A 17,795-nucleotide genomic window follows, 5' to 3' on the forward strand; every position below is an offset into this window, starting at 1 on the left:
AAAACCCATATATGCAAAAAACTGACAGCTAACATCACACTTAATGGAAAAAATTCCCCCTCCAAAGGGGAACCAGACAGTGTTGCACTTTTTCACCACTCCTATTTAATATAGTCTTGGAAGACTTATCCAGAACTGCAAGACATCAGAACGATATTAAAGGCATCGTTGGCGCAGGAAAAAAAAAATTCTATTTGCTGGTGACACAATTCTAAATATAGAAAATCCCAAAGATTCTGTATTAGTCTGGGTACTTTAGAGGAACACATCCACAAAAACCCATGTATAAGAGAGAGTTTTATATAAAGGTTAAGTGCGCATCAAGAAAACATCCCAACCCAGTGCTGCTTAAGCCCACAAGTCCAACATTAGCCCATATGTCCAACACCAGTCCACAAAGTCCTCCATCTCACAAAACAGATGCAATGATGCCGAAAGCTGTGTCAGTGAATGTGTAAGCATCTCAGCGCTGGCAGGCATCTCCACATGGCTCCTCCAGCACCCAGGGCTGCATCAGGGTAGGTCCATGTGGCTTCTCCTCAGGGATGTCTCACAGGAAGTGAGCCTTGCCAGCTGAAGGGAACTGGCTAAGGCAGCTGCACCCTGGTCCGGCCACCAGAAAGCAAGAGACCCTAGAACTAAAAAGGTGAGGCTCACTGAGCCGTTTATCCCTCCGCCCTTTAATTAACCCCGCATGTGTTTATCGGATTCCATTAAAAACAGTGCAACTAATCATTTGGCAATGTTATAGATTGCCAAATCTACAGCAGGCTGTAAGATAATAAAAAATTAATTGGATTCTTGTATATTGAAGAAAAGGGACTCTAAAAAAGAAATTAAAAGAACAATACCATTTATATAACTTCCCAAAAGAAAATACTTAAAAATAAATCTAGAGAAGCAAAAGACTTATAGGAAGACGATGAAAACACTGATGCCAAGAGACTTATGCTGATGAAGAGTGCCGTACTTGTGGACAGGAAGACGATAGAGTGAAGATGCCAATATGCTAAAAGCATTCTATAAGTTCAATGAAATTCAGATCCAAGTACCAGCACAACTCTTCAAAGAAAATGAATCACCAACTTTATATGGAAAGAAAAGTCAGGATAAACAAAATACTACTGAAAACCAAAAAGGCAGGGGCCTCTCTCTGACTCATTGATAGCCATGGTAATCGAACAGCCTGGTATTGCTACAAAAATATATATATGTAGACCAATGGATTAGAACAGACAATCCAGAAATACAACCAAGCAACTATAAAACACAACGAGTGGAGAAGAAATAGCCCTTTCAATAAATATCCCTGGAAAAACTGGATTATCACCTGCAAAAGAATGAAACAGAACCGATACCTAATGCCATGTATAAAAATGTACTTAAGATGGATTAAAGATCTAAATATAACCCTCAGAACCAAAAAAATACAAACGAAAAAATAAAGACAAACTACAAGGCATAAGTACAGGACCTTATCAAGAGTAAAAAGACAATCCATAATTGGAAAGAGCATTTGGCAATGATAGATAAGGGCTAATTTCAAAAATCTATAGAAAACTACACCACCATAATAACACAAATAGCCCAAGTTTTTAAATGGGCACAAGACATGAATAAACAATTTACTAAGATGACATCCAGGTGGCCAACAATCAGGAAAAAATGCTGGTGATCATTAGCTATTAGAGGAATAAAAATTAAAACTGATGAGGTACTACCACACACCCCGATAGTCCTAGGGAAATTCAAAAGAACAGGAAATATTAAGTGCTGGAGATCATGTGGAATGGTTTAAAACAGTGAGGGACTTCTTTAAACTTCCTTGGACCCACAATCGGTGCTCATGGGAGCAGCAATTGAGATCAAATGGCACGTTGCTACACGAGACCTCTTTTAAAGTGTTAAAAAGCAAGGGTGTTACTTTCAGGACCAAGGTGTGCCTGACCGAAGCCATGGTATTTTCAATGACCTCATATGCATGTGAAAGTCCGCCAATGTATAAGGCAAACAAGAACTGATGCATGTGAAGTATGATGCTGGTGAAGTACACCTGATGCACCGTGGACTGCCAGAAGAACACATTTGTCTTGTGAGAAGTACAGGCAGAATTCTCCTTAGAGGCAAGGACAGTGAAACTTCAAGCTTGGTAAAGTATCAGGAGAGTGAAACCTGGGAAGGCCTTGACAAGATGGGTTGCCTGCAGGGCTATAAAAATGGGCTCAAGCATGGGGAAAATCGTGAGAATCCATCCTTCCAGGAGGTTCTATAAGTCAGAACCCACTAACGACATATCCTTAAACAAATGTGAACAGAAGTACTATACGATCCCACAATCACTCTAGTCGCTACACACCTCTAAGAAATAACAACAAAAAATGAACAGATATATGCACACCCATGTTTATTGCATGATTCCAAAAAGATGGAAACTGCTAAAAAAGCAATTATGAGATTGTCAAACACCTCATGATTTGGACAAAGTTGGAAGACACTTTGTGTAACAAAGTTAATCAAACTCATAAAGATAGCTATTTCATGACACCGTTGTTATAAAGGGGTGGGAAGAAAACCAAGAACAAATATTTTCACATGAAAATAAAGAACTTTTGAAGACTGATGTGGGCAGCAGTTGGTGGAGGAGGGGTGGAGGTGAAGGAGAGGGAAGGAACGCAGCGAGGAGGGTGGGTGGGAACAGAAGACGAGGAAGAAGAAAGCATGGCATGGGTGGGAATTTATTGTGATGTTGTGCTTATGCGGTGGCTGTGCAACCACGATTCATGTGTTTTTCTTTATATGTATTTTTCTCCACAAATAAAAAAAATTCATATTATATTTTTTTAAAGGAGACAAAGATTACAACCTCCAATTACCTGGCCCATCAGATCCAAACATTGCTCTGAGTGGTGATAAAAGGAGAAAAAGTGAAACTGCGTTCAATGAATTTGTGGCTCATAGCTAGTTTCAAACCTTGGCCCCAGAAAGGCACCGTTTCCCTTTTGAGCACCCCGGAATGCCAGACAGCTTTCTTGAGTTCCATCAGTAAGCTCAAGCTCTCCAACCTGACAAAACCTGTCAAAAGCATAGTCCCTGAGAAGCAGGGCATCATATCTGAGGGTCCTCACTCAACGGCTGTGCCCCTGGAAAAGACTAGTGGCCTGCTTCTTGAAGGGCCTTGACACTGAGACCTAAAACGGCTTCCTGGCCTTCAAGCAATTACTACCACCAGTCTTCACCTGGAAGATGCTGCCAAGTTCAGCCTTAGTTTACCCATCACCATGTATACTCTGCCCTCAGTCCTGACCAGCCTAGAACCGGGTTAACTAGTTGGCTGACAGAGGGAAGAATGGTTAAGTTCTAGGCCTCTCTCCTGAATAACTCACAGCTGCCCTGGTGGTGTAGTGGTGTGGTGTAGTGGTGTGGTGTAGTGGTGTGGTGTAGTGGGGTAGGAGCTGGGATTTTAAGCTCAAGGTCCACAGTTCAAAATCCCTAGCTCCTTCCCGGAAGAGAGACGAAGCTTTCTGCTTCTGTAAGAAGTTAGCCAGGGAACACTCCCACCCCCAGATGGCAGAGTAGAACTGCCCCTGTGGGTTTCCCAGACTCTAACTCTTTACCTGAAAAGATAAAGGCAGCCTCCTCTTTCTCCCCTAGAGTGACTGGTGGTTTCAAACGACTGGTCTTGGAATTTGCAGCCCAACATATAATCACCACACGACCAGGGCTCTCCCGGCAGTTCTATGGCCTAAAGCAGGGGGCCGCCAGTTTGACACCCCTGGCCTCAAGGGTCAGTATGAGTTGGAATCAATCAAGCGGCAACGAGTTAACCAACTTAAACTCAGAGGCACTGCTGCCCTCTCCTGGAGAAAACCAGTCAGTGCACTAAATTCAGCAAAGAAATCTACTTACTCCAGCCTACCGGCTCTAAGAGATGAGCCTCTGAACCTCGATGAAAACGAATTTATTATGAAAAAGAGCACATGTTTGAATGGGTCTCTAAACACATCATGGTCACTGAGTTAGTAACGCTAAAATGTCAATTCAGAGTCAGTGTCCAGTAATTCCTGAAAAATCATACTTCCAACTTCCCAAGGAACAGTCATTCTGGTAAACGGCTGTAGATCTCTTTGGGGAAGGCTGGTGTGTAGTAGGGTCCTTCCTCAAAGGCCCCCTTTCATTCAAGGGATTGCAGCAGTGTAAACCGACTCAAGGCTGGGAACTATTTGAGGGATCACGACTCTTCCTGTGATTCAAATTAGACTGCTATTCACCTAGAAGCTAGCCATCTCACATGCCATCTCAGCTGCGTTTCTGTCGCCAAGACCTTCTTTTCCGACTTCTGTACTAGAGCTTAAATTTGGAGCACTAGATTTGCAGAAGGCGATGGTTTACAGCCGGAGCCTGAAACCCATTTTGAGTCTCCACCTGGATTCAGCCTCCATTGAGATCTCTCTCTGACCCGACTGTGTAAAAAGCTTTGCCCTCAAGCACAGTGCTTGCTGAGCTTCCCCTGCCAGCCAAGGAGGGACAGTCTCACCCTCAAGAGCCTGGGCCTAGGACTCCGCACATGGAAACGAGGGCTCCTGGTTCTCGTGGACAGGAGTCATACCCCAATCTCAATGGTCAGGGAGTAAAAGAACTGATCCTGTGAACTTTTCTAGTCTGCAATAGTGAATGTATCTGACTTGGGCCTCTTTCTGGCTTCTCTAGTCCTATCTGTGTCAGTGACTTGATCTGATACCAATGTAGGTTTTATGACAAGTTCCTTTGTCTCCAGGCCCTAGTTAAGTGATTCCGTGGCTTTGAATTCTTTGGGCACCATTATATGCCCTCATGCAATGGTCTGCCCCTTCGGATGATTTGTCTTTGCCTGTTTAAGACATAATAAAGGGTCTCTAGAAAATGGATTTTTATTTGGGAGCTTTTTCTAACACCAGCGATCTTTTCCTTTGTTTTCAACTTTCACATTCCAATAGCCAACAATTACCAGTGCTTCTTGATAGCATCTTTGATCAACTTCAACAAAAGGAGTTGGTCTTCAAAAACCCACTGCCATCAAGTTGATTCTGACTCTTAGTGACCTTATAAGAGAGCACAGAACTGCTCCTCGGGGCTTCGGAGGTGGGAATTCTTTACAAGGACAGAAAGCCTCCTCTTTCTCCTGTGGAGTGAATGGCAGTTTTGAACTGCCCTACCACCATGTGATCGTGGTCAGCTGGAGCACGCTGGTGTCCTCCCAGATCTGACCGGTGTGACATACAACATGTCACCTTTGTTATCTTGGGAGGTCCAGCACCCCCTGCCTCTGAATGTGGTGAGGTTTTCCATCGTACTTGCTCCTAGACTCTGGGTGTTCCTAGCACCACTCCACTCCACTGGGTGCTCCTTTTTAAACTCAGGCTCACAGTCTGCTGCTGGGAGCTCCTCTCCACCATGACTGACTACAGGCAGAAGTGCGGCCCTCTGGCCACGCCTCGTATCGCTGAGGCTCTCTGCACAGAGTGTCTCTACCTGTCCCTGTCACCTGGACCACCCAGCAAGTGGTTTGGTTGGGCTAGTAAGCCTGCTGGAGTCAGAACCCTGGCTCTCCCTGGGAGCCCGGCACAGAGCCACTCTGTGCAGAAGCCTTTCTACTGCTACCCTGCGGGACGGTGCCCCTCGGAGGATCCCAATACCCGTGGGAGCTTTGCAGAGAAAGAGAATGCCAGGGGAGTGGCCAGCAGCTGTCAGGCTGAGCTGACACCCAGCTTTTGGCATTCTCGAGTGCTGACATTGGTCAGCAGCCTGTGGGTGGCAGAGCAGGGTGCTGCAGCCAGGGAGCTCTGTCTGTCTCTCCCCCACTGCATCGGCAGCGCAGGCTCTACTGCCCTGCATACAGGCCATGCACAATAGCCCCGCAGAGCAAACCTTGTGCATGAACCTTTCGAACGTTTCAGCTGCAGGTTCATCTGTCTTCTTTAAAGGTGAGATCATTTTGGAAAGTGTCTTGGCATTATGAGAGGACGTGACCTGAGGACAGACGTGGTGTCACATGCCAGTTACCACCATTGGTGACTTGGGTGACCAAGGCAAGTGACAAGCTCTCTGAGCAGCAGTCTGCTCAATGATAACAATAGAGGTGAAGTTAATGGAAAACAGGGCAGGAGGATTGGCAAGGGTCTCCCAGTCATGGGCAGCAGAGACGGCGGCAGTGGCATTGTTGAACTCTTACTATGACTCAGTCCCCCTTGTGCTGCCCTCATCTCCCAGGAACTTCACTGTGTGCTCTGCAGACAAAGCCAACTGTGGTCACTCCTTGAGGTCCACGTGTCACTCTTACCACCAGGCTGTCCAAGGGGCAGTCCTCTGGGCCTGGGATTCCAGTCTAGGCGGCCCAACTCCAGAACTGTGTCCTTCTTCCTGTCTGAGACTATCTCTCACAGGGACTCCGGCAGAGCCACGCCCTGTACCTTGAAGGCCTCCTTCCTGTTAGGCAGCCAAGTCTGGACATGCGGTGAGGAAACTCTTCTCCAGTTGGATCTTCCATTTTCGCATTCTATAGGGACTCTGCTCTCTCACAACAGAAAGCTGCCCTGCGGCCATTTTTCCCATGATGATGCCACAGCCACTGGGCACCAAGGCTTTGCTGAACGTCACCCCTCCATTCTTCCTTTTCCCAAACAATGGTTTTTACCATATTTCAATACATCGGTCTTGTCCTAGCAAATTCTATTTCTGACATGAACTGTGATAGGGGTCACCTAGATCATTCCCAGATCAAAAAACATACTAGGAGGACTCTTGGCCTCAGAACATTGTAGTACCCGCGGAGTGTTTCATTATAGTGAAAGGTTATAAAGCAAAACCTGCAAGGGAGGACAACCAGATCAGACAAAGCTCCAGCTTGCAAGAGTCCTCTCCCAATGCAGTCACAGAAGACGGGCTCTGTGCCCCCTACAATGGTTTGTGCCAACATGTGTGAACCGCTATCTATCAGGGAAGCTCATTAGAGATCAGTGCCCTGGGGTCTTTGGGGCACGAGCACAGGACAAAATCTCAGACTCTCAAGAGGACTCAGAAGAGGACATGGACCAAGGGATATCATCACTGATGTCAGATGGATATTAATTGAAAGCAGAGAATACTAGAAAGATTTGTGTTAGTCTGGGAAGACTAGAAACAAAATTCATAGACACTCATATTTTATAAGTGTTTTATATAAAGGATAAGTGTACATTAAGAAAGCTTCCCAGCCCAGTCCAGTCCAAGTCCATAAGTTCAACATTAGCCCATATGTCCAACACCAATCTACAAAGTCCTCAAACTCACAAAACACACACAATCACACTGAATGCAGGAGGAAAACAAAATAAGTGAGCGTGTAAGCATCTCAGTGGTGGCAGGGGTCTCCACGTAGCCTCTCCAGCACCCAGGGCTGCATCAGAGGAAGACCATGTGGCTTCTCCTCAGGGATGTCTTGCAGTTAAAGCAGGGAACTAGCTAAGGCAGCTGCACCCTTGTCCGACCATCAGAGAGAAAGAGAGCAGAAAGACATGGCCAGGTTGGCACAATAAACCCTATCAGAGATGTTTACTTATGTTTTATTGACTATACCAAGGCATTTAACTGTGTGGATCACAGCAAACTATGGATAGCCTTGAGAAGAATGGGAATTCCAGAACACCTCCTTGTGTTCATGTGGAATTTGTGCATGGATCAAGAGGCAGTTGTGCAAACAGAACATGGGAATACTGCATAGTAGGTACACTAACATAATGAAAACTTGTGTCTTGAGGAGTTGGTCTCATTCAAGTATTGATGGAAATAGATGTAAGGCTCAAACAGTAAATTTGTTGATTGATGATCCAAGCAGAAAAAAGAACTGGCCATTTTGATTGAGCTGAATGAGCTCTGCTCCAATGTCAACTGGAGTAATGAGATGAGGCTCAAGAGGAACTGCACCACCGCACACGTGAGGACAGCTGCTCCACATCTTCGGAAATTCTTTGCTACTAGGGTCTCAGTTCACACATACATGAGTTTATTCCTAACTAAATGAAATGTGTTTAAAGAGATCTCTGTAAGCAGTGGATGGCAGCAGACACGTTCTCTCAGTAATATGCTTGTCTGACTCTCATTAGGGTGCGTTCACAAAAAAGCAAAAGGATACTTTGAGCTCAGTGTGTGGGTAAGAATCCACTGGGCCATGTGCCCGCACAACAATAAAGTTATTTAAAAAGAAAGAATGAAAAGGATACTTTGTGTGCATGGGGAAAAAACTGAGGTAAGGGCTAATATCAAGTTTTTAGCAAAATACAAGTGATGGACATCTTTCCAAATCTTTGCAGCTTTGCAACAGGTTTAGGGGAATGCCACACCCAAACGAAAAGAGCAGTTTTTAGATGGATGGGCCATTCAAGGGTGATCTCTAGGGAAAGAAGTCAGCTCAGAAGATAATGTTGGTGGGTTTTTGGATTCCAAAGGTGTAATCTTGATAGAATTTTTTCAAAGGACACAGGATAATCATGTGAGCTTATTATGAAGAAATCTTAAGAAATTGGAAAAAAGTAAGTAAATCTTGCTAAAGATATTTTGTTGTTGTTCATCAAGACAGTGTGCTACTCATTCTTCAGGGATTGCAAGAGCTGCACTACCTACCTTAAAGCCCTGAGTTTCTCTTTTCAGGTTTATTTTTGTGCTATAAACTAAAAAACAAACAAACCCAAACCCCTCAAACATTGAAAAAGAGTACCATTCAAGGCCTTTGAGGATGTCAGAACTGTTCGTGTGACATGGTGCAAATCTAAGAGTACAAATACTTCAGGGAGGGCTTATAGAGATGGTAACAGGCCTTAGAAGTACATAGACCTACTTGTCAAGAAACGATAGCTTCACATACTGAGACTTTGTTTACTAAATGTGTTTATGATTTTATAGCAATATTTTTTTACTTATTCTCCTAGTCCAAGTACTTCATATGGAATTATAGTCCCAGGGTAGCTGTCAGAAGACGGTTACATTTTAGGTGCCCAGCCCTTAATCAAGCTGAAAGTATGCGGTAAATTGCGGAGTTGGATGAGTGTTTGGCCTTATGTCTATACTCACAGCCACGGATATGGAAAACTAGCCCTATTTTGAGAAAGAGCTCTATCATTCTGAGACAGAAATGTTTTCAAATACACACTCTCCAGGCTGAAAATGTGCTCCCTGTAATAGCCCTCCTAAGGAGCAGTCATAAAGGGGCTACCATAAAAAATGTCTCATTCCTGCATGTGGCTAGTCACTATGCCTGAAAGTTATCGGTAGCTAAGAGCAATCAGGTTCTATAACCCAACCCACTGCTAAATGGAACAAACTCTTTTCTGACATCTCTTGCTGATACTAATCAGATTGCTCCTCTGGGGAGGGTTCAGGGGCATCTGAGGTCACTGAGTCATTTTCATTGCCTGTTCATTATGTTACCCACTTATTACATTACTCACTGATTATGTGTATGTCGTATGACACATATGCCTTTCAAAAAGATCTGTAAGCCCCATTATATATACCCAATGGAAAATCATTCACTCTCTTGTTCCTGACACAGGGGCAGGGAGCCCCTGTGCCCCAATGTCTACCTTTCTTATTTTCCAAAGTTGAAACGTTGCTCCTAAGGAGCCGTGTGAGTGCTGGGCACCCATCCCCTACAGCACTACTTTTCAACCTTGACTGCATATTAAAACATTTGGGGGAAAATTTCCAACTACTGTTCTTTCCTTTTTGTTTCCAACTTTTGCATTCCAATCACCAATATTTATCAATGCATCTTGACTGGATGCTTGATTAATTTCAGACTGAAGACATTAGTAGAGTTCTTCAAGTTCTTCATCACTTGCTTCAGGGGTTGGTACATAAATGTGAATAATAATTGCATTGACTGGGCTTCTTTTTAGGAGCACAGACATTACCTTGCCAAAGACAACACTGTACTGTACATACTAGAGTATAAGCTGAATTTTCAGCACTTTTATGCAGTTTTTCGTGGCAAAATTAGGTGCCTCCGTGGCTATTTGGGTCAGTTTATATTCAAGTATATATGGTACTTCAACATAGATCTTGAAATGTCCTTTTTGATGATGAATACAACCCCATTCTTCTTGGATCTGTCATTCTGGCATGGTAAAACATGTAAGTTTCTGATTCAAAATGGCTGGACTGCAGAGCCATTGCTGTTTTAATGCCTCATATGCATGTGAAAGGTGGACATTGAATAAGGAAGACCAAAGAAGAATCAATGCATTTGAATTATGTTGTTGGTGAAGAATATTTAAAGTACCATGGACTTCCAAAAGATCAAACAAATCTGTATTGGAAGAATGCTCCCGAAAAGCAGAGATGGTGAGACTTCATCTCACACTTTGGACATACTGCCAGGAGAGACCAATTTCTGGAGAAGAACTTCCTGATTGGTAAAATAGTGACAAAGAAGAACCTTTACAAGGTTGATTAACACAGTGGCTCCAACAATGAGCTGAAACATGACACTCGTGAGGTTGGCACAGGACCAGCAGTGCTTTGTTCTGTTGTACGTTGGGTCATTTTGCGTCAGAACTGACTCAATGACATCTAACAACCATCACCGTCACCATCCAGTTTTAATATGACTCGTCATAATCTACTTTTATTGCTTATTCTTTCTCCATCTTCCTTCAGAACCTCCTGCCCCAACCTTGGCTGACCTTTCAGATTCTTACAGTTCTTAGTTTTTACCACTGATCACCTTTCTCTTTGGCTGGCTGCTCCAGTCATGGGCCACTCAGACTTCCTGGTCTGCCTAACTGGGCTTCACTTTAGAAAGCTTCCCTCACTTTGACTTTCCATGTATGTTAGGTGTCCTTCTGCTGGCATATTTTTTGGGCAACCTAGCCAGCAACCTATATTTAAACCCTTATCACACTGTGGTATAAGTCTATTCTCTTATCCTCTCCGCAGACTGTAACCCCGCTAGAGACAAAAGTCATATTGTTTGTTTTTTATCTCTTAGTCTAGTATTAGTAATTTGGACTTCACTTATTTTTATGGATAAAAGTATTCCACTGTATATTTATATAATATTTTGTTTATTATATGTTGATGGAAATTTTGGCTGTTTCCATTTTTTGGACTTGTGAAAAGTGCTAGAATTTTTTAAGATAGAATTTATTAAAACTTTTATATAGAGCTCTATTACATGAAGAGAAATTAACTTAAGAAACAAATGGGGAGGCAAGGATTTTTTTCAATTAAAAATCATTTAGAAAATGACACAAAGTACCAAACCAAAACCCAAACTCATTGTCATCATGCTGATTTGTTAAGCATGATACCAGACTGCTGAGCAGTCAGTCTCTTGTGCCCCCATTTTTCTTCTCAAAGGAATTCCAAAATTTCTCCATGGGTGCTGCGAGTAAATGACAGTAGAGTGGGCCCTGAGGGTGGAAGGCGGGCAGACTCCTGGTACATCTTTTTCAGGCCTGGAAAGACTCAACAAGCAGTACCATCAGCCCCGTTAGAGCTAAAACAAGCCTGGAAGTCCTGCATACATTCGGGTGGTGGGGGTCAGAGGGTCGTCTAGCAGTAATCCTAGGAGGCAACTGAGGAAATGCAAGCCCAGAGAGGCCTGTGCTTTATCCCAGGGCTCATGGTGGCCAATGAGTCTAGGTGTTAGTCCAGACTCTGCCCAGTATTGTGGTCTCCGCCTCCAAGGAGAACTCAGCTAGGGCACAAGGGCACACTCACCTCTGAGGAGATTCTGTGTCAGAGGCTGATAACCAGCACTTCAGTCACGTTATTGTTTTTGTATTTATTATGGTTACAGCTATTTCTTAGTAAATCCAACCTCTGAGAATCATCAATTGCGGTGTATCATTGAGTCCATTTCGATTAGAAGTGACCCTAAAGGACAGAGAACAACATCATAGAGTTCACTAGGCTGTAATGCTTTCATGGTCAGTGTTATCATTATTATTTTATAGTTCCAGGTCTGTGTGCTGACCCTTATGAGTATTTTCCAATAAGGTCTGATGAGGTGCCAAGACCTGTCCCCTAAAGCAGACGTCTATTTTCAGGATTCCTCAGGAAATTGGTTACTTTGCTCCTGTTTCGCTCCCTTCCCATTTCACCCAGTTGTGCGTGGGACAAACCAGGGACTTACCGCACAGCGTCTCTGGTGCTGCCCCCATTGACTGAGGGAATGTTAATTCTCGTGGTAGGGCGGCCCTACGGGCCTCAGCATTGGCTGTTCTGAGCAGGGATGTCTTCCTGGGGAAGAGGGTTTGGTGGGTCCCTTCTCTTTCTCAGTTCGCACCTGTGTGGTCTTTATATCTACATTACATTCTTCTGGGGAGGGGGTCAACAAAGCTCAGTAATTCATTATTTTTAAAATTAAAAAGCCCTTTTTAATTCGACTTCAGAGGAGGCCTGGGGTGTACAGGAGGGATCCCTCCCCTTGCTCCAGGCTCCTGGGCGCATGGCCAGGCCGGTTGTGGCAGGGTGCTCAGGCCTAGCAGGGTCCCCGGAGGCTGAGGGACCGCTCCAGAAGGAGCTAGAGGACTCCCTTCCCTTTGGGAGAAAGTGCTCTGCACCCACCTTCCACCCAAGGAGGCCAGCTCCCCATAAAGGCTGCCATATGCTGCTGGCCAGAGGTGACCACGCCTGTTTGAGTGAGGAGGGCAGTCCCAACATGCCCCCACCCACCCACCCCCCGCCGTTCAGCTTCCGGGCCAGGGCGCTGGGGAGCGAGCGGAGAAGGCCGCGCTGGGGGCTGAGGAAGGAGGGGTGGCTAAAGGCGTCTCCGCCTCAACCCACGTGCGTGGTGTGGCGAAGTCCCTAAGCGGGACGGGTCGCGCCAGCCATGCACTTCCGCTCCCGACAGCGCGCGGCCGCTCCGGCCGGGGTCTCTTCCGGCCCCCGGGGGCCTGGCCTCAGCTTCCGGTGCCCGCCCGCCGGGCCGGGGACGGAGGCCGAGCGGGCTCAAAGCGCCCCTCGGCGCCCACGGGCTGGAAGCGGGCGTCCTCCTTGGTCGGGACACTAGGGGGCGCCGGCGACCCGCTTGCCGAGCCAGGGCGGCCGCGCCGCACTTCCGTCCCGGGACAGAGGGCGCCGCTGCGGCCTGGGCAGGGAGCCGGTCATCGGCCAGCCCCGGGCCCCGGTGGGAGGCGGCCCCCGCGGTGGTGGCTGTGGAGCGGGCGGCGGGATCAGGAGTGTACTTTTCCATTCCAGCGTTTCCTCTCATCAAGTGCAGGCCCCACGACATGCCGTCACGTATCCTACTCCCTCCCTGTGCTTCCTGTTTCCATCCCCCTCCTCTCCTAACACTTCCGAACTTGGCCTTGTGTAGACGCTGCTGTGATCCCCAAGAGTTGATTATTTTACGGAGGGCTCCTTTCCTGGGATCATCCGGGCCTGGTTATTGCAAGGCTGAAAATAGAGCCACAGGGGCGAGAGTTTGTAGACGTGGGAGGCCCATAGTCGTGGGGTTCCGCCAATCTGTGACCAGTAAACTTAGTCTCTTCAATTTTTGGTTCGTTTCATATTTCTGAATGACTATTCAGGAGCTTCTAATGTGATCCCTTTCAGAGCAGTTGGCAATGGTATCTAGCTCTGGTCTCCGAGTCATGTTTTCAGGTCCACTAGTACATTGGGCTTATTGTTTCCGTGCCTGTCAAGTTCCTTCACTCTTACTTCCTCCTGATAGGGAGATAGGTACCTTATATTTAGGAGTATTTTTTCGTATGTTTGATGGCTGTCTGAATGTCTTCTCAGGTTCTCTGCCCATTTACAGTTGAATTATTTTGTTTCTCATTGAAGTGTTGTTTTTCTATAGAGATTTGCCCCTTTTCTGATGTTTTTGCCAATTTTCTTTCTCCATCGGTGGATTTTTTGTTTTTTGGTGAAATACTTTAATGCACACGTGCCCAATTTTTAGATCCCATCTGTCTTGTTTGTTTTCAGTTATGCTGCCATAAATTAGGGATCCTCTTTCCACTGATGACCTGTGTGTTTCTAGGTTTTACATTTAAGTCTTTGATTTAACTTGAGTTCATTTTTGTATCTTATGTGAGAACACGGGTAGTTTTATTTTTCTGCAAATGAAGAGGCAGTTTTGCCAACACCTTTTGTTAAACAGATGTTTAACATTTGTTATCCCTTCTCCATGTGCTTTAGTTTTTGTCAAGGATAGCTGTCCGTAGATGGGTAGTTGCTTCTGAGTTGGTAATTTTGCTCCATTAGTTGATGTGCTTGTTGCTGGACCAGTAGCAGGCCGTTTCTACTACCAGGGCTGTCAGTGTTGAGATCTGGAAATAGGACCTTCTATTCTTTTGTTCAGTCATGATGTTTCCCTGGGATCTCATTTTCTGGCCTCTTTAGAGGAGCAGATTGTCAGGTCTTCTTCTCCCAGAGCCGCTGTGGTCTAGCTGCTAACTTTAGGGTGAACAGCTCCGTAAGAACTACCAATAATAAGCGCTATAAATTACTAGCTGTACACATGACTAGTTATTTATAAATATAAAAAGGTATATACGTGCACTGATGGTATACTACACTCTTAAAAGAACCACTTCCCCTACACAGGTACAGATAAGAGCTGGGAACACAGGAAATCTAGTTCAGATAAACCCCTCAGGACCAATCATGAGAGTAGTGATACCAGGAGGGGAAGGGGAAGTTGAGGGGAGAAAGGGGGAACTGATCACAATGACCTACGTATCATGTCCATCCTCCCAGGGGGACGGACAACAGAAAAGTGGGTGAAGGGAGACATCGGACAGTGTAGGACATGAGAAAAAAAAAAAAGGTAAAGTATCAAGGGCTCATGGGGGGAGAGGGAAAAAATGAGGAACTGATACCAAGTGCTCAAGTAGAAAATGATGACAACAAATGTACAAATGTGCTTGACACAATGGATGGATGTATAGATTGGAATAAGAGCTGTATGAGTCCCCAGTAAAATGATTTTTACAAAACAAACCACTTCCCCTGAGCTGTTCATAGGCAGGGTGCTCTGAGCAGTGCCAAGAAACAGAATGGGAAGAAATCTCCACATCTAGAGACACATCACAATGAAGGCAGGCTTCTGCTCTCAGGTCATGTCATGTTTGAATCCAATCTCACAAGCAACGATGAGTCTGCCTAGAATCCATGAATCCCATATGAGCTCCCTGTATGTACAGCTAAGAACCACTTTGACATAGGAGACCTCACCTCCGCTGGGGTCAGTTTCTCAAGATGTGGGGAGTGGGGGTTGCTACTATAAACTGTGCTATAGTCAGCCCCTATCAAGTGATAAGTGAGTGAACTTTAAGTCCCGATGGGGGGTGGAGGACATGTATGCCTGAGAGGAGGTTATTACATTTCTGTTGGTTGGTAAGTAGGGATGAACAACCTCCCAGTTGGTAAAAACGCTTAACAATCCTATCTAGAGCCCAAGGGGAATGTGGTAGGTAACTTCCTGTCAATTCTTAAGATATAAAAGTGAAGGGGTGAAGTTTAGCCTGTCAATGAGATCCCATCTTTATGACCTAGAGGTGCTACTGAGATAAATGGCTCTGGAGGCAGGCCACCCACTCTCTGCCTTCAACTTCCTGTTGGTGAGCCACGCAGCTGAGATCTGCGAGTCTTGTAATGTTTCCACTGCCATTGGACTCATGACCCTGTTCATGTACCCACTGGCCCGTGATCTTCCTGTATTCTGCATCATTGCATGTAGTTGCATGAATCTGAAGAAGGATTTATGGACTAGTGTCGGACATACAGACTTGATCTGGACAGGGCTGGGACGTTTTCCTGATATCAAGCTCTCTCACACGAGTCACTGACTTTCTCTAATCAACCCAACCTAACAACGGGAGCCTATGCCAGGCCTGTGGTCCTAATTGGACATTTTTACCCAGTTCCTATTCACCCTTTGAGACCCAGTTCATGTGTTATAGACTACTGGGACTTAAGACACTGTTCTTTTAAGATTCCCATCTCATAGGCCACACCAGGACTTGATGTGGAAACTGTACTATATGAACTGGGATTGACCTCACACTCACCTGTGGTCTTTGGACTTAAGATGGAGACACTAGTGTGAGACCAGCAGATGGCTGCTATCCCAAGGGCATAGAACTGGTGGTCATTGGACTTTGATTTGGTATCTCTTGCTTTGAGGGTACCCAAAGAATGGTGGCGTAGGACCACAATATACCATTGTAATGCCCTCGTTTCATTATGACATTAATCTGGTAGGGAAAGTTCTGCTGATACGAATGTTATTAGAAGTTTGCCCTATTACCCTCCCCCTCATTGTTTGTGAAACTAGTGTCCAGACACTTGAGTTTAATCTATACAAGTCAATAGTTCATGTATTGTGGTTCACAGCTAGCCTATCATTTCCTTTTCCCAACATGGTTTTAAAACGATAACAATGGCTAAACTAATGACACCACCAACAGAATTACCTTATGCTTCATGGGGATGATTGATGATGTTCTCTAACATAAAGCGCTAATGACTCTAAGGTGAATCAGAGATGATATAAATAACCCTAAGATCTATCAATTTGGGGCTCAAACTTGATTCTAGCCCCAATCTAGGCACAATTAGCCCCACTTGCTGCTTGCCCTCATGAAGAGATCACTGAAGATATGGTGCTGTAGTGAAGAGAAGCAAAGAAGCTAGAAGGTGCCCAGTTATTAGAAAGAATGGCATCTGGGGTTCTTTATGGATTCTTTTCAAAATAGCAGCCATCTAAGTGAGGTGTCAACTAAATCCACATGGAAGCAACACACCAGTCTGTGTGATATAAGGATTGTAAATAATAAAATCCAAATCTTTAAAAGTGAATGGTATCAGAGCTTAACTTTTGAACACCTGGTTATCATTAAGATACGGATGACAGTGGACACCCAAAATCCACTTGCAGAGTGCACATATGGATCAGACCTGCAGTGGGTCACCTCTGAGGACAGCCAAAGGACATGAATTGCTACCATGCAGTGCTTTGGAAAGTGGATGATTGCAGATGCAGCTAGTTTAAAATTTAACACCTTATTATTTGATCTCCTTTTGACCCATTTTAAATTTGGCCTAGTTTTTAATTTTTTTGGCTTTCTTTTCTTCTAAGGGTTTTCTCTGTTTTACTTTATTGCTGTGGTTTTCTCTGTTTTTATGTATATAAAATTCAGGATAGGTAAATCTATAGAGTTAGTAACTGGATTAATGGTTTCAGGGGAGGTTGGGGGAAACGAGGAGCTAATAACAATGATTATAAGAAAGAAGAAAAGTTTCTAAAAGCTTCTAAAGGTGATTGTGGCAATGATTGTACAACTCTTAACATGCTTTAGTATTGAATTGTATGATGTGAATTATATGCCAGTGACTGTCTTTATAAAAATTTTAAGAACTGTCTAATAACATTGGGCTAACTTTAACCACGTGAGCACCAGGGAAAGAAAGATTCCTTTATTTTTGCTTTTCCAAGCAAATGAGATCAATACTTGATAGACTTAATGTGTCTCTTCACTGGCTTTCAACATACTCAGATTTAACACTGAGCTTCAGTACATGAGAATTCTGAATCATTTTACACAAATAAAAATTCTTTCATCTTTTAAAAACTGTAACCCCGATCTCCCCCATCATTTATTTTTGCCAACTTAACTAAGAATCTCACGTCACCTTACTCATATTAGGTCAGGCAATACATACATAATCTGAGCTCACAGGCTCCACTACCACAACTGTTCAGTCAAGTTTTCTTAAGTGAAATCACAACACAAGCACATACTTAAGAGTCAATATTTATTCTGATTAAT

General features: G+C 44.5%; 1 long non-coding RNA gene across 3 annotated transcripts; it reads right to left on the reverse strand.

Annotated features, from left to right (window-relative positions):
* Positions 1-11,182: 11,182 nt before the first annotated feature.
* LOC142450806 (uncharacterized) lies at positions 11,183-12,845 on the reverse strand. Of its 3 annotated transcripts, none has more exons than XR_012784962.1 (3): positions 12,583-12,845; positions 12,149-12,255; positions 11,183-11,889 (listed from the first exon to the last, which is right to left on the reverse strand). It is a non-coding gene; the product is annotated as an uncharacterized LOC142450806 (long non-coding RNA). The 3 variants fall into 3 exon arrangements; XR_012784960.1 differs by having other exon boundaries at positions 12,149-12,333; XR_012784961.1 differs by lacking the exon at positions 12,583-12,845 and having other exon boundaries at positions 11,183-11,468; positions 11,734-11,889; positions 12,149-12,565.
* Between the last annotated feature and the right edge of the window lie 4,950 nt (positions 12,846-17,795).

The sequence above is a fragment of the Tenrec ecaudatus genome, chromosome 6, assembly GCF_050624435.1.
Source record: "Tenrec ecaudatus isolate mTenEca1 chromosome 6, mTenEca1.hap1, whole genome shotgun sequence".
In the NCBI taxonomy this organism is placed as follows: domain Eukaryota; kingdom Metazoa; phylum Chordata; class Mammalia; order Afrosoricida; family Tenrecidae; genus Tenrec; species Tenrec ecaudatus.